Source organism: Vigna umbellata, chromosome 3 (genome assembly GCF_029865625.1).
Source record: "Vigna umbellata cultivar VRB3 chromosome 3, Vumbellata_1.0, whole genome shotgun sequence".
Lineage (NCBI taxonomy): Eukaryota > Viridiplantae > Streptophyta > Magnoliopsida > Fabales > Fabaceae > Vigna > Vigna umbellata.
Genome location: NC_142167.1, coordinates 32,776,880 through 32,799,439, shown reverse-complemented (window position 1 = coordinate 32,799,439; position 22,560 = coordinate 32,776,880). Strand labels below are relative to the sequence as shown.

Here is a 22,560-nt window from a genome sequence, read left to right as displayed (position 1 = left end):
AGTCTCCCTTGGGTCTCTTTATATAGGGCTTGATTAGGCTTAGACTCTGAATATTCAGTTGATAGAATCTTTTATCTTATATCTTCCAAATAACTAAAAGATTTATATAATTGTAACATTATTTGGAAGATATTTTCTGTTGATATTCCCAAATTAAATTAATTCAACAACTGAATTTTATCTTTTAGCTTTGCTGAATTTCTAAAATTACACATAAGCCCTGAAATTTCCTCTATCTGCACTTTAGCCCCTTCAAAATTTCTCCAAAATTGCACCAGAAGCCCCTGTTGACCAGCTTTGACCATAGAGGTTGCAGCCAATGGGAGATTGACACGTGTCAGCCCGCTTCCCACCCAAAATTAGGGTTTCAGATTGGGGGAAAGGGCTTCTCTTCTCGTCCGCGGTGTTGCGAATAATGGAGGCGCGACTTCACATTTTCGAATGGGTTTTGCTTGTTGCGATTGCTCTGTGCGTTTGGCTTCCTTTGATTTTCAGGTGGAGACGCGAAGACGATGATGAGAACGAAGGCAGCTACAGCGTGGTGGCCATCGTGGCTGGGAGATGTCGCGATCAGAGATGGAGGAAGATGCGATTTGCGTCGCGGCGGCATGGAGGTGGATCTGTGACGATGGTGACGCCAGGGTTTCTACGGTAGTGGAGGCACGGTTTCTCGGTGGCTGCCATGGAGGAGCTGTGGTGAAAATGATGAATGGTGGCGAAGGTCGCGGTGGCTGGTGCGTGTTCGATGGTGGTATCGCAGCGCGGATAGGCGATGACAAGGTAGAGTCATGGCGGCGCGACATGGTGGTGCAACGGTTGCGCGTGGTGCGCGAGAAGCGTGGATGAGAAGTTACTAGCGGCTGGCAGTGCGACGGCGTGGAGGACTCGCGATGGTGATGGTGGCCTCTCGCGGATGGCGGCTTCGCGATGAAGAAGGTGAAGGAGCTCGCGGCTGATGCGACACGACAGTGACGGAGGTGGTTGCGCGATGGTGACCAACGGCGTTGCGTAGGAGGACGGCAACGAATCTCGCGAGGAAGATAGTGGCCGTGCAAGATGGTCGCAGCGTGGCAGCGTGATTTCTCGACGACGACTGACGGTAGAGCGGCGACTAACAGTACCATAGGTGGCTAGGGTTTGGATTTGGGAATTAGGGTTTATGGGGAGAAGATGATGATGTGGGAGTGATGTGGCAGCATGTGGTTGGTCTATTTGGTGTGTAGAGGATTAATGACGTGGCAGCTTCTTAATGGTTAGATTTGTGTTTGAAGGATTTGGACACGTGGCAGAATCTGGTGGAGTTTGGCTTAGGAGGGGTAGGAACAGGAAAGGGGTGTATGTAGGGAAATTGGGAGGTGCAAGGGTAAAAGTTGCCTGTTTGGCCTATCTGTACATTATTTTTCAAATAAAACCTGATTTTGGGCCTTGAATTGCCATTTGGACCAATAGAACTTATAATTTCAGCTGCACAAATAAACATTAGAACATTCAAGAATAATTTATGCGCTAAAACACACTTTTTACACCCCTTTTATTTCCAAATACAATCAATCCAATCATCACAAATCTTCTTTAAATCAATCATTTAAGCACAAATAATCGTTTTTGTTAAACTTCAAAATAAAAAATTCTTAAATGATCTTGTCTCAACACGCAATATCTATTTTGATGTATTTTTATTATTTACACTTTTTTTGTAAAAATTAATAAAATGGCTAGAAATTGATTTTTGTGGTAACTTCTTTTAGTGTATATTTGATATTAAAGTCTTTACATTTGATATTATGGTAATAAATTTTGAGATACATAAATTTGGTAGAGATAATATTCAAACACTCATAACTTTTACTACAAAATTCAACTATGCACTATACATGAAAGTTGATCAAAAAGAGGTGAAATATGTTGATCAATCTCCAACATCTTAAAAAAATTCCATTTAGTAAAATTTTATTCATTTATTGTTTTGTGATTTTTAATCATTTTTGTACGTTTATTTAGTTTACATAGCTATACTAGTTAGAAAATTATGAAAATTTGTAGGGTCTTTTCTTATGCCAAATAGAGATATATCAAACCTTTATATATATATATATATATATATATATATATATATATATATATATATATATATATATATATATATATATATATATATATATATATATATATATATATATATATATATTCTATATTTCATGTTAAAAAAAATATTTTGTCATTTGGATCTAGAGTAAAATAATGATTTGTTAAACTTCACTGTGCATTCTATTCATAAGGCTTCTTTCAAGTATCCTTTCTAATAATCTAAACATTTCATTAACTTTATACATTCAATCCAAGTCACCTTAATTATCACAAAATTTTAGAAAGATATATAATATAAATAATTAAACTTAGGTAGCATTGTTTTAAATATTTGTTGAAGAAAAATTATTAAAAACTGTAAAATTTATTAAATTTTGACCAATCTGCCCATTTCGTCCTGCTTATGACGCAACAAAATTGACAGATTAAGTGAACTGTGACATTTCATAATGACAAGTTCAAAAATTTGATTTAACTTGATTCTATTCATTCGGATAGGCGGATCGATACGTAGAACCCAGCCCATTTTATTACCTGTAATCATATTATATTTGGATATTTTCAATTTAAATTTATTTTATTTAAAAGATAAGTTAATGTAATTAGTTTTATTTTTAAATTCAAAATAATAACATTAATATAATGACATTGTAAGAATCGAGAATTTTAAAGATTTTGGAGTGGACAGGTGTGTGGGAATAATAGAACCGAATGATTATATTAAAATAATATTCCTATATAAAGAAAAATTTCAAATGTTCGTCCCATTTTCTGATACAACCATTTCTCTCCATATCTTCTCTTTTCTTTTCCCATCCTTCTCTCTAAAAATCTCTCATCTTACTTCATCTGATTTTCAATCAAACCGAGCTTAAGTAATCTTGGAGTCAAAAACATCATTTTCCACCGGTCAAAGTCTTGTTTAGAGCTGTGAGCTATAGGTGTTCTTGGATATTTTGGAAGTGTGAACAAATTTCTGAAAGGGTAGAAGATTCTCGTTCAGTTAAGAGGTAAGGGAAGCTAGTTAATTTAATTGTGATTTTCTATGTATGAAATTATTGTTTGGATGGTTGCATGTGTGTAACTTGAATGTTTGATTGAATTGTGTTGAATCTGTGAATGCTGGAACCTGTGAACTGGTTGGAGTTTCTCTACATAAGTGTCCGGTTTGTTCTAAACTTAAGAAAATGGGTATGTGAATATGATAGTTTGGGGTTGGGAGTGAAATCTAGTATGGGACTTTTTGGGATGATGTTAGAACGATTTTAGGTACCTTTGGATAGGCTTAAAATGGTATATGAATCATGTTTAAAGGATTAGAAGTTGGGAAGTGGTAGAAATTGGTGAAGATAATTGTTTATCTTCTGCAGAATTATGCAGATCGCCGAATGTCATTCATTGACCTTTCGGTTTCTTCTTGTGTTCGGTCTTAACTGAGTTCCACTTCTGTAGAGCTTTTCAGTTAATGATCGATCGGTCTTGTACTAGTATTCTGTTTTAGTAGCGATCGGTCATAGTGGGTGTGTGGTCTCTTAGTAGCAATCGTTATTAGTGGGTTGTGTGGTTCCTTAGTAGTGATCGGTCATAGTGGGTGTGTGGTCTCTTAGTAGTGATCGTTATTAGTGGGTTGTGTGGTCTCTTAGTAGCGATCGGTCATAGTGGGTGTATGGTCTCTAAATAGCGATCGTTACTGGTGGATTGTGTGGTCTCTTAGTAGTGTTTGTTCTTATACTAGTGCTCGATCTCGTACTTGTATTCGGTCTTAATTACGCTCAGCCTCTCATGGGCCTTACATGTTAATGACCGTCCGGTGATATTTTAGTAATCAATATCAACTCTAAGTGTTCGGCCTAAGCTATAGGTGTTCGGCCTAAGCCATAAGCGTTCGGTCCAAACTTAATACTTGGTATGGTGGTAATATTCGGTCATGTTGTGATACTCGAAATCCTCTAGTTGTAGGTTAGTAATAGTGTTCGGCCTTCTCTTCAGCTGTATCTATTATTGACCGTTTGGTGTTCTTTAGGTAGTGAGAGAACGATCGGTCTCCAACATTCACAGAGTGTTCGATCTTGTTCATATGTGTTTGGTTATTTTTGTTCGGCTTATATTTATTCCAATGTGTTAGGATAATTAATTGTTCCAATTGCTTTGATGGTTGATGTATGCATTATCATAAGGGTGTCAAATGGAAAGTATGGTATGATGTTCCAACTGGTATGAAAGAGAATTCCAAAGAGGAATGTCTTAGTTATTGGTTATCAAGGTGGTGGTAAAGTATGAATATGGACAGCGAAATCCACAGCGTTCATCCTGACATTCTAATGATTACCAAGTCTCAAGTAGAGATGGGTAAGTCATGTCGTGAGAATAGTAGAAGGCCCTAGTCTAAGGGGGGACACCTTAGGTGAGGGATAACGGGCTAACCTCGTGCGACAGCTGATGGGTTTCCAGTTACTACACCCACGAGTGCACGAACAACCAAAGCTACATATTCATACAATCCGGATGGTCAATTCAAGTGTTCGGTCATTGCCTGTAATGTATGGTCGGTCATTATATGCTTTAAAATGTTCGGTTGACATGTGCTTATGTATTTGTTTAATTTTCATGATAACTGTAATCAATTAAATTACTCTAACTTACCCTTGCTTTTCTGTGGCTTGTCTTTGTATGTTATTTCTCTTTTGCGATGACCACCTTAATGGTGTGAGCTTAGGGATACATTCTTTTCAATTGGAGCAGCTGAAGGGGGAAAGTGAAGCTGATAGTATAGGTAGTTATCTTGTTTTTCAGGTGAAATTTTTATTCACCAAATCTATAGTTCTTGTTATATCATTTAGGATTAAATATGTTTTTAGTCCCTAAACTATCAAGCGAATTTGTTTTTAGTCCCTCTTTCAAAGTAAAGTACATTTTAGTCCTCCTCCTTCAAAAAAACCTTAATTTTTGTCCTCCCAGGAGGATAAAAAATTAACGTTTTTTTTAAATAGAAAGACTAAAATGTATCTTACTTTGAAAGAGAAACTAAAAACAAATTCGCTTGATAGTTTAGGGTCTAAAAACATATTTAACTCTATCATTTATTTATGTAATGTTTCATTTTAGTAGTTTTATATTACTAAATTTGGATCTTACAGACATAATGACACATGTGTATTATAAATAGTTGTTTATTTGATTAATAACATGTCATTCGCTATCTATGTCATATGTTATTATTATAATGTTCTTTACTATCAATTTGATAAAAAAAAAAAACTATATTAACTTGTTATTTTTTAAAATGACACAAAATTGAGAAAGTTAAAATATTGAAAAAAAATTAAAAATATGACCATAGTAAAAAATAGGAAAAAATATTTAACCTTTATTTTATTATATTAGATGAATGTACATGTCATATGGTTGCGTTTTATAAAAGATAAATAGTACATGTTAAACCTAGAAGATAAACATTACATGTTTAATATTCATGGAGAATGTAAGACAAAGCGAACCTGACTTTACAGAAGAATTAAAAAAAGCGAAGAAAAAAGCAACACCATTATTTCAATATCATGGCAAAGACAAGGGAATTAGATTCCACCCAAAATTAAGCATAAGGTAAACAGTTCTTCATGTGAGTGAGGGAAGAATCTTTAGTTTGTGTATTTATACAGTCCCTTAGAAACCCAATAATATGCAGTGTTAGTTCAAAAGTGGTCACACAGAGATATCTTTAGGTTCATCATCAGATCGAAGCAATAATCCATTATCGTTGTGCAGGTCCATCTACTGTCATTTTTCAATTTTCATTCTGCTTTTGTTCATTAATTATTCATTACTTTTCATGCACCAACTTGATATGTTTAATATGTATATAATATATAAAGCTAACAACACTTCCAATTAGTTTTTTATATGTGAAATTTTAAAATATGCTCATGAAAAAGATGATATAGGAAACATGGACAAAAAGGTTGTCACAAGATATGAAGATTAAAATGTTAGATTTTACCTTTATTTCCTCAAATAGGCCTCGAAGTTTCTGAAACTGCTATAACATGATTCATTCCATTGATATCCAAAGCTTCGAAAGGTGCATGTTGTGTTTTCTTTATTCGTGTTTCAAGAAGGTTCCCTGTGGAACAAGTACTTGCAGTAAGCAAATCCCAGCCACTAGTACTTTAGGAACTTGGTTAACTATGAACACTAGTGCAGCGAGGGGATTTTATCGCGGTTATTTTTCACTATACGTCGCGGTTTACGAACTGCGGCATATTCAGCCGCGGTAGTAAGTCAGAGACTTTAGGCCGCGGTTATGACCGCGGTATATAGGTTGCGGAATATGCCGCGGTTGTCCAAGGAACCGCTGCCTAAATCCATTTTTTTTTTAAAAAAAAAATTTTGTCCACTATATGCCGCGGTTCAACCGCGGCAAAAGACTGTAGTATATGCCGCGGTTTTAGCACTAACCGCGGCCATATGTCTCATTTTACAAAAAAACGAAACACTATATGCCGCGGTTGTGGTTACAACCGCGGCATATTCCCCTGCAGTTTTTTAAAATTGCAGGTCTGTTTTTGCGATATCCACTACCACAAAAACAGACCTGCATATAAAAACATGTACACAAATTCAATTTGAACATAACAAACACATGTTCAAATGTATTTCAACATCAAATAAAGTACAAAGTCTAAGAAAATTCAATCTAATCAAATGCAATGTTTAAATCTAAGAGCTATTGTATAATCTAATTATATACTTCGCAGCAGCGTTCCTAATGAATAATAGTGACTTCTCAGGAACTGGTGTAGTAGTCTTGAATCTCTGCAAAAGACAATTCATATTAATTAGTGTATATGAATTCAACATTTGGGAAAAAAATCAAAATTTGTTAAAGTTAAATATTACCGTTTCCCAACGACTTGTGATGTGAGAACGAACAATATGGGTCATCCAATACATTACATAGTATCCGCACTCATATGACCCATTTTGTCTGTTACCATACATTATCAAAACTATAGCAATTTCATGCATTACCAAAATTTTAGCAAAAACTATACCATACATTACCAAAACTATAGTAATTTCATACATTACCAAAACTATAGCAATTGTTATTATGCAAAAACTAATGAAGAAATCATGTTAAGAATGCAAAAGGGCATAAATACCTAGAATAAGGGCGGCGAAAAAGCTTGGTGCAACAAAGGGAAATGGCAGCGGAGAGAATGACAGGCGTTTCAAACGATTTTGATCGGCTAAAACTCTTTCTTATCGTCAAAAACGAGAAATGACCGAACAATTTTGAGTTTAAACGATGCAAAAACGACGGCCTGAGATGGGTGGTCGCGAGAGGGAGAAGAAAAATCGAGACTGCGCCTGCGCGAACAAGAAGACGACATTGTTCCAAAGTTTTATTTTTTAACTCTGACTGGGGAATCTACCGCGGTTCACTACTTAACCGCGGTATAAGATGCTCATATGTCGCGGTTTCACAATGAACCGCGACCTATACTGATTAAAAAAATTAACCTAAATGGCATTTTTGAAATTATTTTTAAACTATATGCAGCGGTTCAGCGGGCAACCGCGGTATATTCCTCTAAATATTTCAAATTCATTTTAAATTTATTTCAGGTAGGAGAATAGGTCGCGGTTACTCTGAGAACCGCGGCCTATACCCCTGTAACGTGCTGAACACAACTGTCTATCCAACTGCCTTTTGGGGAATATCAGTAGATGACAGGGGGTATATGCCGCGGTTGCTCTGAGGAACCGCGGCATATACCCCTGTAACTTCTGAAATTCTCTGACTGACGGAGAAGTTCAGAAGTTACTGCGGTATATGCCGCGGTTGCTCTGAGGAACCGCGACATATACCCTTGTAACTTCTGAAATTCTCTGACTCAGTCAGCCCCTGCAATAAATTGGCAGGGGTATATGCCGCGGTTGTCCAGAAACCCGCGGCATATACTCTGTTATTTAATTTTTTATTCAGACGTGGCGTCAAAGGGGATGGTTGACTGAAGTATATGCCGCGGTTCCGCTATGAACCGCGGCATATTTGTTCGATTTATTTACAAAACTGCCACCGCGCACCATTATGCTGCGGTTTCCAGTGAACCGTGGCATAATGTGCGCTGTAAAAACCCAATTTTTTACTAGTGGAACTTGATTAACCTCTGTTTTTCAGAAATGTTTTTGTTTTAAATGAGGAGAATTGTTAGTTGCATATATATATATATATATATATATATATATATATATATATATATATATTTTCTAACCACTCTTATATTTGTTGAAATTTTGAAAGTAATAGATTTTGATATTTCACAATAATGAATTTCTTCTAATTTTGTAGGTTTCACTAAATTTTGATGGTATGTTATAATTATATATTTAAAAAATAAATTTTAAGTATAATTCATCCCTAAAAATAATTTGTAAAATAAGATTTATATCCACGTATATAATTTATATGAAATAGAAAAGAAATAACTTTTCTCCATAAACTAAAATTAATTAGTGTAGAAATTATTTTTATATAATATTTTAACGCAATATTATTTAAACTCATATAAGTTTATTTTGATTTAAGAAAATAATATTTATTGTTTTTCTAGTGTTGATAAAAAGTTTGTTTCAAATATATCATAATATAGCTCACTTCAAAGAAAAGTGGGTCTTACCAAATAAGAGGTACAAGTGAGATTAAACTAAAATCTAGAAGGAAACCATGAGATTGAAATACTTAAGAATAAAAAATGAAATTTATATGTTAAGTAAATTGCAACTATCAGGTTCTTGAGTATTGCATCATGGCATTTACATTTGATTTCTTGCATTCATAATTACAAATTAGAAAACCTAATGTTTAATTTTTGGTAGATTTAATTTTTAATAGGTCCCTTTTTCGTCCAGAATCTTAAACAGATCTCTGACTTATTTGGCTTCTTAATTGAATTTTTATTTTTTTAAAATTGAATCAAATAAAAAAAAATATGTGAAGTGTATTTTCTTAACTTTTGAATTAAAAAATAGAGTTTATTAGATATACCTTGACGACAAACATTTATTTGATACAATTTTACAGAAATAAAGATCCAATTGAGACGTTGAACAAGTCGATAACCTGTTTAAAATTTTAGACAAAAATAGAAACCTATCAACACATTAAACCAAAACCTAATTACCTATCTACCATTAAGGTTTATAGTCTATCTTCCTTTCAACGACCACATATTATGTTTAGTATAGCAAAATAATAAATAAAGTATCTTAGTAGGAGTAATAAATAAAATTGTTTATGTAAATATTTGCTCGGATGTAAATTATAGTTGATCTTGTAAGTTGAGTATAAGAAAAAGTATCTACCTCGTTGTTGTTTTAATTTTTATTAAAATTAGGGGTATTATTTAAATTAGTTTAGATTTTGATAGAAATTTATTATATTGAATAAGTATAAATATAAATATAAATATAAATAATATTTAATTTTTTAAATTGGATATAAGAATGGTGATAAGTATGTAAATTTGTACTCCTTTTTATATTCATCTCAATACTTGTGATTATTCTCTTCTTTAAATTATTAAAATATTTTTAATTTATTAAATAATTTTAAAAACCATATTAATTTTTCTTCTATCCTAATTTTCATGACTTTTTTTAACACACATTTCATAAATTTTTTTAAGACACATTTTCTAACTTTATTTCCAGATATTTATTTTTCTTTATGTTTGTCTAATTGTTATTCGATATTCTTATTTAATATTTATATAATTATAATTTTATTTAATATTTGTCATCAAGAAAAAAAATATATTTTTACATTAAATACTTGATCATATATATCATGCTGATATGATTCTTTTATTTTTTATAAAAAATATTTAATTAATATATGGAACAGTAAAGAAGTGGATAGGGATGTAAGGATATATGGACATACTAGTTGATGAAAAAAAATTTTATACTGATTACGATTAATAATGAAGTAGAAAATAAAATTTTTCTTCAAAAATAAATATGAGATAATCAATCAAAATCATACTCACTATGGTCTATTTTCATAGTTAAAACACCTCTTAATTTATTTATGTACTTTATTTTAAAATTTATTCAATTATAATTTATTTATTGTAATTTAGAATTAAAGAGAATAAAATATAGATGATTTGATATTGAATTGGATGATAGAATGTTGTTTTATTTATGAAAAGGTATATATTTATGCAGGTAAAGCATTTGATCAATTTACAAAAACACAATTTTAAATTCTGGCTTCTCTCCAATAATGGAATCCTACCACAGCTCAGAAATTATTAGGAAAATGAATGTGGCCGAGGTGAACCAAAACACAACGACGAAAGTTGACTACCCAATGCCGCCGATAGTTGACTGCCCAATGCCATCGATGAAAGTTAACTTAGCTCTCAAAGACCGAATCCCAAGTGAAAACAAAATTGAAGGGAAAAAAGAAAAAAAGATATGGGGATTTCTTAACCCTTTTCTGCGTCTGATAGGAGTTAAAAAACCCTAGTATTAATCAATTTCTAACTGGACATTTGCTTCAAAGTCACCAAAATTCTACTGTATCAACATACAAATAAGTATTTATGCATTCAATTCTAAACTAAACATGCACTGAATCTATTTTTGGGTTATAGTTTTAAACTTTTCTCACATATTCCAAATGTATAGTAATGAATTTCCACATACTAATTTTTTTTAAAAAAAATTCAAGTATCCTAAAAGTAATACAAATATCATCGTGTAAGGCTGAATTTAATCTAAAATATTAGTATGTTATGTAATTATATTTAACATCACACTCAAAGGTCAAGTTCTTAAAAATGCTATAAGTCTCCCTATACAATAATTATATTTATATGTAATATCTTGTAAATAAATCTAATTATAAATAAATTTAAGATTAATTATGTTTTTAGTTTCTCAAATTATGTTTTTATCTCTAATTCTCTTAGTTTGGAATAAAGTGAAGGGATAATATGAAGTTTTGGAAAAAAGATATGAATATAAATAAAAGAGATATATATGGAAAAAGAACATTAGAATGCATAATGAAGGAGATGCGTAACGTCCCAAGGATAAGCATATCAAAGACTAAGGCCTTGTTCACTTGAGTGGATTTGAGGGAGAGTAATTGAGGGGATTTGAGAGGACTTGAAAATAATTTTTTTTGTTGATTATTTAAATGAATTTGGAGGTAAATGAGATTGGATTTGGAAGTAAATTTTTTTAATCTGTCACGTCAATCAAATCCTACACGAATTCTCACAATCTTTACTTCCAAATTCATTCTCACTTACCTCCAAATTGACTCAAATAAACAACAAAAATTTTTTTTCTTACCAACTGGATCTTGTTGCACCCGGCAAGAAACATGCATGAACCATTTCCCGAAGTATGTGTCCAGATAATCCAAAGTCTCGATAATTAGCTCTCGGTCTTCCGGTCGAAAAACAACGTCGATGAAGACGTATAGGTGCACTATTACGCGGTAGTGATTCTAATTTTCCAAGAATTTCCCATTTATCACTTAACGACGGAACTTTGCTTATTTCTTTTTTTGAGGATCGGCGAATCAAATGATATTTCTGTTCCAATTTTTGTCTCTTCTTCTCCCTCTGAATAACACTTTTCCTTGCCATAATGGTTAATTTGCTATTAGCATCAATGATAGAAGTCGGATCCTAGATGTATAAGTGGCTTCTCTTCCCTATAGAAGGAAATGAGATTCTTGCCAGATATATATATATAATAAAGAATTCAATTAACCGAATTTGCCCGATGTAGAGGCAATTAAGAAGGCTGCATAAGTAAATATATAACCTACGGAAAAGTGGGCTAGTCCAACCAATCTTGCTTGCACAATGGAAAGAGCCACTGGTTTATCTCTCCATCGAATCAAATTAGCCAAAGGTGTACGTTCATGAGCCCATGCCAAAGTTTCAATCAATTCCTGCCAATATCCGCGCCAAGAAATTAAGAACATAAATCCAGTAGCCCAAACAAGATGTCCAAACAAGAACATCCATGCCCAGACTGATAAACTATTCATACCGAAAGGGTTATATCCATTGATAAGTTGTGAAGAGTTCAACCATAGATAATCTCTTAACCATCCCATCAAATAGGTAGAAGATTCATTAAACTGTGAAATATTACCCTGCCATAGTGTAATGTGTTTCCAATGCCAATAAAAAGTAACCCATCCAATGGTATTTAACATCCAGAAAACTGCCAAATAAAATGCGTCCCAAGCGGAAATATCACAAGTTCCGCCTCGTCCCGGGCCATCACAAGGAAAACTATAACCAAAATCTTTTTTATCAGGCATTAACTTAGAACCACGCGCATCCAAAGCACCTTTTACTAAAATCAATGTAGTTGTATGTAAACCAAGAGCAATAGCATGATGAACCAAGAAGTCTCCAGGCCCTATTGTTAAGAATAGAGAATTACTATTCTCATTTACAGCGTTTAACCAACCAGGCAACCATATGCTTCGTCCCGCATTGAACGCCGGACTGTTCGTTGAAGATAAAAGTATATCGAACCCATAGGAAGTTTTACCATGAGCAGATTGTATCCATTGGGCAAATATAGGTTCAATCAAAATTTGTTTCTCCGGAGTACCAAAAGCAAGCATGACATCGTTATGGACATAAAGTCCCAGAGTATGGAACCCCAGAAAGAGGCTAGCCCAACTTAAGTGGGATATGATAGCTTCTTTATGGTCTAACATTCTTGCCAAGACATTATCTTGATTCTGCTCTGGATTATAATCTCTAATAAAAAATATAGCTCCATGAGCAAAAGCCCCTGTCATAATGAAGCCTGCTATATATTGATGATGAGTATATGGAAACTTACCAAGTAATAATTTTCAAATTCAGAGAAACCCTGGAATTCACAATGGGCAATCCTGAGCCAAATCCTGTTTTCTGAAAACAAAGAAAAATTCAGAAAGTTATAATAAAAAAGGGATAGGTGCAGAGACTCTATGGAAGCTGTTCTAACAAACGAAATTGACGACTTTTTTTATTGCATTAGTAAAAGAATCCTTTCACCAAAATTACAGGAATGGATCACTGAAATACTCTTTCAATTTGTTACTTTTTCTTTATTTTATTAATGAAGATCGATTTGTGATAAAAATATTCACAAATGAAAAATGTGAATCAAATCAATTCGAAGTTGAAGAAACGATGGAATATTTATTGATGAAATTCTTCACTTCATCATAATCGGATAAAACCCTTGAAGAACTGATAAATCAGATGAGAATAAAGATAGAGTCCTATTCTACATGTCAATACCGACAACAATGAAATTGAAAGTAAGAGGAAAATCCGTCGACTTAAGAAATCATGAGGGTTCAAGTCCCTCTATCCCCAAAAAGCCTGTTTCATTTTCTAATTTTTTTCCTATATCCTCTCTATCTTTAAGTCCTTATTTATGTGTTTTATTGGATTTCTTATTTCCCAACTAAATTGGAATTTGTATTTTCATCAATTTCCTATCTATCATAATTTTCTTATCTATCATAATGACAAGGGACTAGTTTTGTAATAGATATAGCTAGTTTTGGAATAGATATATATGTGAAACACATAGAATTTTTTTGAATGAGAAATGTCTAAATTAATATCTTATTTTTGAGCAAGGAATTTTCATATGCGTAATTAACGATTAACAATACAAAAGAATTATAACTACGGAAACTAACTTACAAACTTTTTTTTTACTTAGTTGATATAGATTCATTAACATATATTTAAAAAATATTTGAAAATACAAGTATTAAGCTTCAAGAATGGTCGGGATAGCTCAGTTGGTAGAGCAGAGGACTGAAAATCCTCGTGTCACCAGTTCAAATCTGGTTCCTGACACAAGATTCATTTGTATGAGTATCTATCCCCCATATTCATTTAAATGAATATGGGGGGTAGATACTCATACAAATTGGTGTTCTTCTAGATTCTGATACATAACATATTTCTTTTATCTATTTAGGTATCTGTAGATATACTTTTCCTAGATGATTAAAGAATAGATGCATTTTTTAGGTATATTCCCTTATCTATAGTATCTATATATATAGATATATATAGATATATATATATATATATATATATCTATATATATATATATATATATATATATAGATATATATAGATATATATATATATATAGATAATGAATTCTTTATCTATTTTTTTCCTTTTTTTTCTGCGATAAAAAAAAAGGTTTCTATTTCCATAATATTCGAGTGGTTTAATTAGTTGGTTAAAAGACCTAAAAGTCGAAGTTCTGGGGTGGAGTGAGAATATTAAGAATTCATCTTAGAAGGATTACCAAAAAAGAATCGAGCCCCTTTTAAACCCTATCATTATTCATTCTATTATTTCTGAATTTTGTGATTTCTCAAATAAAAATATCTGAATGCGACTTCCATTACTCTGTCTGATTTAATGTGAATCAATTATTTTGTCTGATCTATAAGAGAATGTACTTCTATTCTTTGAATATCTGGGGTTGCAGAAGTTTGGATTAGTTTCTTATTTTTATCATTTAGTGAGCATCTTGTATTTCATAAAAATTTGGAGCGATATAATCTTTACGCAAAGGCCATCCTATCCAATTTTCGGGCATTAAAATACGTCTTAGACGCGGATGACTATCATAAGAGATTCCCAACATATCATAAGATTCCTTTTCTTGAAAATCCGCACTTTTCCAAACCCAAAAAATTGAAGGAATTCTGGGATTTTTTCTTGATACAAATATTTTTATGCATACCTCTTCGGGTTGATTTATACCATACTCTATTCTTGTAAAATGATATACACTAGCTAAGAGTCCTCCGGGTGCTACATCATAGGCACATTGAGAACGTAGATAATTGTAACCATATACATATAAAATGACAGCAATGGAATGCCAATCCTCGGGCTTTATTTGTAAAGTCTCTATTCCTAGGTAATCGAAACCCAAGGATCTATGAATTAGTCCATGTTTGACTAGCCAAGAAGACAAACGACCTTGCATTTTTTGCTTCTCCTAAATTTTTTTTATGTATTTGGTATTAGTATTTTCTATTTACATTACGATGAAATTTTTAAAAAAGGAATTGCTTTTTATTATTGTACTTTAAAAAAATGTGTCAGACGATATCTCTGAAGTAGATGGCGGTTGATAGAAAAATTCTTGACCATAATTGCCAGTATAAGTACTGTATCCAACATGAAACTTATGGTTGGTGGTAAAACATCTATTCTCTCGTTGAAAACTCATTGGATCTTCATAAATTTCTCGAGATATTTTCTTACGAAGTTTTGTTATAGCATCTATAATGGCCTCCGGTTTAGGTGGACAGCCCGGCAAATATACATCTACAGGAATTAGCTTATCTACGCCTCGAACAGTACTATAAGAATCGGTACTAAACATCCCCCCCGTAATTGTACAGGCTCCCATAGCAATAACATATTTAGGTTCGGGCATTTGTTCATATAATCGAACTAAAGAAGGGGCCATTTTCATAGTTACAGTGCCCGCTGTTAAAATTAGGTCTGCCTGCCTAGGACTCGATCGTGGTACTAGTCCATAACGATCAAAATCAAATCGTGATCCTATTAATGAAGCAAATTCAATGAAGCAACAACTAGTACCATAAAGAAGCGGCCATAAACTGGATAATCTTGACCAATTTGAAAAATCATTTAATGTAGTTGAAATAACTGAATTTTTGGTTGTTTGATCAAGTAAGGGAAACTCAATGGAATTCATAATTGTCTCAATAGTTTTTTTCTAATTGTCTAAATAGTCAAGAATTAAGACCATTCTAATGCCCCCTTTCGCCATGCATAAACTGAACCAACAATTAGGATAAGCACGAATAAGAAAGCTTCTAAAAATACGGATACCCCTAATACATCGAAACTCATTGCCCATGGATAAAGAAAAACCGTTTCAACATCAAAAACAACAAAAATGAGAGCAAACATATAATAACGGATTCGAAATTGTAACCAAGCATCGCCTATTGGTTCTATTCCGGATTCATAACTAGAAAGTTTTTCAGGTCCCTTGCTAATGGGGGCTAAAATTCCAGAAATTAGAAATGCCAAAATAGGAATCAAACTTGATATTATTAGAAATGCCCAAAAAATATCATATTCGTAAAGAAGAAACATAAAAGTACTCCTCTGAATGTAGAAAATATACCGAATTCATTTTCATTTTTAGTTGAAAGTCTCCATTTTTTTAGACTAGCTTAATATACTAATATTAATATTAATATTATTCTATCGAATATGAATATGTTCGAATAGAAATTTACAAATTGTTTTTCTTTTTGAGTAATAGTCTTAGTAATGAGATCTATTCGATCCTAAATATTATTAATATTATTAGTATCTGTAGGAATATTAGGGCTATACGGACTCGAACCGTAGACCTTCTCGGTAAAACAGATCAAACTAATTATTATCTAAATGATTGAAATTGTTTTCAAAACCCAACATGCATTTTTTTTTGCATTGAGCTTTTTCATTAACTGATAAAACTATTAGTTAGTCCACCATCTTTTTTTTTTTTACAGTAAAGAATAAAGAGATGATTCCCTATGCTCTTCTTTTTTATTTGTATAAAATTCAAAGAGCACTACCAAAGTGTTTCAAAGAAGGATTATCTTGACGTAGGTCTGCTTCTGGCCTAGATCAACTTAAGTTAAATGGACTCTTTATCCACCTACTAAAATTAAAATAGAAGATAAGAAATGACACTTCATACACCTTAAAGTTCATAAGATAGGAAGAAAAGATAATCTTTTTTAGGTCCCTATACCCTTTATTTTTAGCATTGACGAGAAATGGGTATTCACCTTATCAATATCTCAAATCAATTATGGATTCGATTTTATGGCGAAACCCTTTGTCAGGCTAGTGTTCTCTTGTTTTGTTCCTTAAAATGGAGTAAGACACGGATTTCTTACTATAAGATAAACTTTTTTAATTACAAGATGAACTCCTCTGAAAAAAAAAAACATTGGCGCTCGTGTAAACGAGGTGCTCTACCTAACTGAGCTATAGCCCTTGTGTTTTTGATACATATTTTATCATAGTATGAAGATAATTGCTTGTCAAGATGAATATTACATGATCGAATCCCTTGAACGGGTGTTGGTATTGCTTATCAGTAATTTTACATTTATAATCAATTAATCTGATAGATGGGTACTCTTCTTTTTTTTTTTTTTAGGAGGAGTCATAAATTACCTACTTAACTCAGTGGTTAGAGTATTGCTTTCATACGGCGGGAGTCATTGGTTCAAATCCAATAGTAGGTAAGGTGTAGTTATAACTTATTAGATACCTTTGACTGTGGTATCTAATAAGCTTTTCTACTTACTTTTTTCTTCTGACTGTTTCTTTTTTCTTTTTATTGTTTTCGGATATTGGGACGCATCAATTTCAACTTGTTATGAAATAACATTGATAGCCTCTACTCGTGTTCTAGCTCGTCTAAGAGCTAGATTTGCTTCAATTGTTTGTCTCTTGCCTTCAGCCTTATTCAAATTAGTTTCTGCTATTTCAAGAGTTTGCTGTGCTTCTTGTGGATCAATGTCACTACCCTTTTCCGCATCATTTACTAAAACAGTTATCTCATTATTATTTATTCTAGCAAACCCCCCCATCAGAGCCATTGTTAACCATTGGTCTTTAAGACGTATTCTCAAAATACCTATATCGACAGCTGAGGCAATAGGCGCATGATTAGGTAATACTCCAATTTGTCCGCTATTAGTAGGTAAAATGATTTCCTTCACTTCTGAATCCCAAACAATTCGATTGGGGGTCAATACACAAAGATTTAAAGTCATTTCTTCAAATTGCTCTCCGTTTCTAAGTTCGTAGCCTTCGCAGTAGCTTCATCGATATTACCTACCAAATAAAAGGCTTGTTCGGGAAGACCGTCTAATTCTCCAGAAAGAATCAAATTAAACCCTCTAATTGTTTCTACTAGACCAACATATTTTCCAGCCGAACCGGTAAAAACTTCTGCTACGAAAAAAGGTTGTGATAAGAAACGCTCAATTTTTCGTGCTCTCGCTACGGTTAAGCGATCTTCTTCGGATAATTCGTCCAAGCCAAGGATAGCTATAATGTCTTGAAGTTCTTTGTAACGTTGTAAAGTTTGTTTAACTCGTTGCGCAGTCTCATAATGTTCTTCACCAACGATTCGAGGTTGGAGCATAGTTGAGGTTGAATCTAAAGGATCTACTGCTGGATAGATACCTTTGGCGGCTAATCCTCTTGATAGTACAGTAGTAGCATCTAAATGTGCAAATGTCGTAGCAGGGGCAGGGTCAGTTAAATCGTCTGCAGGTACATAAACTGCTTGAATAGAAGTTATGGACCCTTCTTTGGTAGAAGTGATTCTTTCTTGTAAAGAACCCATTTCAGTACTAAGAGTGGGTTGATAACCCACAGCAGAGGGCATTCGACCCAATAAGGCAGATACTTCAGATCCTGCTTGAACGAAGCGGAAGATATTGTCGATAAATAGAAGTACATCTTGCTCATTGACATCTCGAAAATATTCCGCCATAGTTAGAATACAATAGAAACAAAGACAAGGGAAACGAGTTATCTACTCTTCTTAACGGTCAAAGCAAACCCTTTCATTCCGAATTACAGATTTCGGAATCCATTCAATCTCCCCAAGTAGGATTCGAACCTACGACCAGTCAGTTAACAGCCGACCGCTCTACCACTGAGCTACTGAGGAACAACGGGAAATTCGATCTAATAGAGTTCAATTCCCGTTCTCAACCCATGACCAATAGGAACTCGAAGTTTCCTTCGTAACTCGTCAAATTTATTCACAGCGGCTCCCTTCCATGCCTCATTTCATAGGGAACCTCAAACTGGCTCTATTTCATTATATTACATCCATAAACTAATTCCATTCATTTCATATCCCTACACTACAGCAAAATCGTTAATTTCCGAAGGAATAATACCGAGGGCCTCTGCGGCCTTCGGTAAATTTAATTTACCGAAGGATGTACCGACGGTCATGTAAGTGGTTGATTACCGAAGGCTTTTTAAGTTTACCGAAGGCCCCATAGGCCGTCGGTATAAGCATCGACCTAATGAATTGAAAATTTGGGATTTCCCTCTCCCATTCTGCAAATTTTAGTTTCCACATAAGCTTTCCCCCAATTTTTTGTGTCTCACCTCTGAACCCCCAAGCAACTTCCTCTTTCGTTCTGAAATCAAGATTAACCCCTTCTTTGCTGCAATTGTTGTGTCGACGCTAGGATAGGGCCGGTGAGGAGGGTGGTGGTTGAGGGAGTACATTATTCCGAGGGGGCTGTTCGAAGGTGGTGGTCGCGGCGTGACGTTTAGCTTGTGGCGACCTCAGGACAGTGTGCTCAGAAGTTGAAGGAAGTAGGTGGAGGGACTTCCTTAGAGGGTCGTTGTGGTCTTGTGTGGCTGTCTGGTGTAGAAGGCTTGCCATCGTCATGTGCTTTCTTGGTTGAGGTAAGTTGTGCTTTTAATAATTCATTATGAGTTACAATGTTGTTATTTGTGTTTGATGTTCTTGTGGCAGTAGTGTATGATGTTGTTTGATTGAGAAATTTTATTGGTTTGTTGCCTTTGCTTTGAATGCATGGAACTGTGTGCTCTAAACTTAAACTACGAAGTGAAGCTTTGAACCTCTAACTTCCCCTTGACCTACTTCCAATCAACGTACACATCATGTTATATATTGTAAATGGTTGATACTATAACTTTCGTAATCAGAAGTAATTTCTAGGTTTTTGACCTGATAACCTCAAGATGCACCAAATTGTATGAATTCCATGATGATGAAAGAACCAGCAGTAGGTAGCGGTCCAAACTACAAGTCCTAGCAGCAAGTCACCTTATATGGCTTAGGTAAACAAATAGTCTCGGTTTCATACATAGCTCCTAAACCAAGAGCCTCTGCTTCAAACATGGATGGTCCAATAGTCCTGATATACAGTTTCAACTTTCAACCACATAGAACTTGTCATATATAAGAAGCAAAGGAATGAAGCTTTAAAAAACATTGAAATCCACCTGCAACACTGAGGTTTACATGTGTTAAAACTTTATGATCAAAAATTGAAAAGGAGGGAAGGAGATAGTAACACTGACCAATAAATAAAGTTTTCTAAATCTGGTTGTGATGAAATATGCTAAGTATGTAACATTGTAAGTGTGTGTCACATGAAGTTGATGAAAAACCACAAAGTGTGATGGTCGAAACTGTTTCAATCTTTCCACTGCTTCCAAACCCCTTATTTCATTTGTTGTTGTTAGCACCAGTACAATTCCATTCAAAGCCAATTTCTTTCATATTCCAAACAAGCATGATGAAGATTTGAAATGTAGGAAGTGTAACATACTAAGAATTTATGTTGGAGTCAATTCACTATATCCTAAATTTAAAGACTTTAGAGATGAAAGTCCACTGATAATGCAATATCAGTGTCATTGAAGTTGTTGTAAATACACTAAAAGTGAAGGACCTCAAGATGTGTTAGTACTCAAAAGTAGTAGAAGAAGCCAACCAATTTTGAAGTTAAAATTAAAAAAGATGCTAATCACACATCATCATCATTATAATACATATCCTTACCGTTGAATACATTGAACCTGTTGTGTGATAAATACCTGTTGGATGATAAATATAAAGACTTGACAGATGGAAGGAAATTCAAAAAAACTAGGATAACAGTGAAACTATCCAGCTCTGTCTTGACACTCAAGTGAAGGACTTCCAGATTTTCCAACCCTGCAAAGTATTAAAATTAAATGGAAATAATTATTCATCTTTAACATAGTGATCAAGAAATAGAATGTGTAGAATAACCTTCACTGTGCGCATAATGTAATGCCCAATCACTATAGCTCAAGTTGAGACTCTTCAAATCTTTGAAGACAACAAGATCAGCCAAACTTAAACTTAAATTCTGATCTGTTTGGCCATCAAAATCACTATAGCTTCCCAAAATTTTGCTACTTAGACCTAAAAAGTGAACTTAGTAGGTTACAAAATGGGAATTGATCTAAAGTTACCTAAGTCTGTGTATTCTAAACATCCTAACAAGTTTAAAGTTGTTAAAGAAAGCTAAGAAACATGACACAATACATGAAGTAGTGAAAATTGATGGTTTAAGAAGTGATTTTGCATATTGGCTGGAAACAGACCAAATAAACAGTGCACAGAAGTTTGAAATGGTTAAATAAATGTGCACAAACATTGAAACAACACAGAAACACATAGAATCAACAATTGATAGTGGCAGTTCCCATAAATACAGAAAATTTCACTAATAATTGTTGCAGAATGGAGAAACAGCAGAGTCAAGGGTGGCAGTTCCCAAAATGATCAACTGAACTAGTCTTTTTGAGATTGAGTGATAATTTCTTATTGTTAGCACTTCAAACATGTATGAATGTATGAAATACACTTGTCTAAAGCATTACAATCAATAATTTTTTGCCAAAAATAGTGTGCTCAGGATGAAACCATTAGAGTAAATGCCTTTTAGCACCTGTATAATGTTTCTTTTTCACATGTTTCAATTCAAATCACAACCTAGCTTTTGTTACAACCCAAAGCAATTACAAATGCACTAATTCAAAATCAGAGTTGGATTCAACTTTCACTAGAAAAAATGACCTGTAAATTCAGGTTTTGAGTTGTGAAACTGCACAACATTGGTTATAAGTCAAATTAGAATTTTACAACAACTTTAAATCATCAAAACAAAGTCTTTTGAGGTATTATTTGGCATAGAAATAGTAGATTCCAAAATTTGATCTTATAACAACTAATAATGTAGCAAATTAAACAACTACACACCTCATTCTAAGTTATAATGATTCAAACAGGTAGCTATCAATGCAAATGACTGTAGAAAGTGTAAATACACTAAACTAAGCTTGAAAACAACAACTATGCATGATGAAACTCGAACTGGACATTGCAAGGACATTTAACAAGGTGAAAACCATCACTTTTTGAGTTAAAATAGAAGTGGAGTGGTGATTTTGAGTTACAGGCTGTTTATAACTCATTTTAGAGTTTAAAGACAATTAAAATCATCAAATAAAGTTACCTGAACATTCAGTTGTGTGTTTAAATCAGTTGCATATGTTTTTTAGTATCAAACCACCAAACTAGGGACCTTTTGTAGTGCAGAATATTTTTTCCAGCTAAGGTTTCATTCTTTTCTCTAGTTGCAGTGCATTGGTAGTCATTTATGAATGATATAAGGGAATGAGACAATGTCTAGCCTTGATTATATGTGCTACATCACTTAAAACATGAATCTGTTTCAAAAATTCTGCACAAAATGGGATCAATCTGGTGCAATCTCATAAATCAGGTTCTGCTGACATT

The 22,560-nt window shown here is 33.6% G+C and overlaps 1 long non-coding RNA gene and 2 other non-coding genes across 3 annotated transcripts; 2 read left to right on the top strand and 1 right to left on the bottom strand.

The window, feature by feature from the left end:
* Positions 1-5,757: 5,757 nt before the first annotated feature.
* On the top strand, positions 5,758-10,772 carry LOC148202268 (uncharacterized). The gene is made up of 2 exons (XR_015785015.1): positions 5,758-5,853; positions 10,324-10,772. It is a non-coding gene; the product is annotated as an uncharacterized LOC148202268 (long non-coding RNA).
* Positions 10,773-13,930: 3,158 nt separating this feature from the next.
* TRNAF-GAA (transfer RNA phenylalanine (anticodon GAA)) lies at positions 13,931-14,003 on the top strand. Its single transcript has one exon. It is a non-coding gene; the product is annotated as a tRNA-Phe (tRNA).
* Positions 14,004-18,834: 4,831 nt separating this feature from the next.
* On the bottom strand, positions 18,835-18,906 carry TRNAN-GUU (transfer RNA asparagine (anticodon GUU)). Its single transcript has one exon. It is a non-coding gene; the product is annotated as a tRNA-Asn (tRNA).
* Between the last annotated feature and the right edge of the window lie 3,654 nt (positions 18,907-22,560).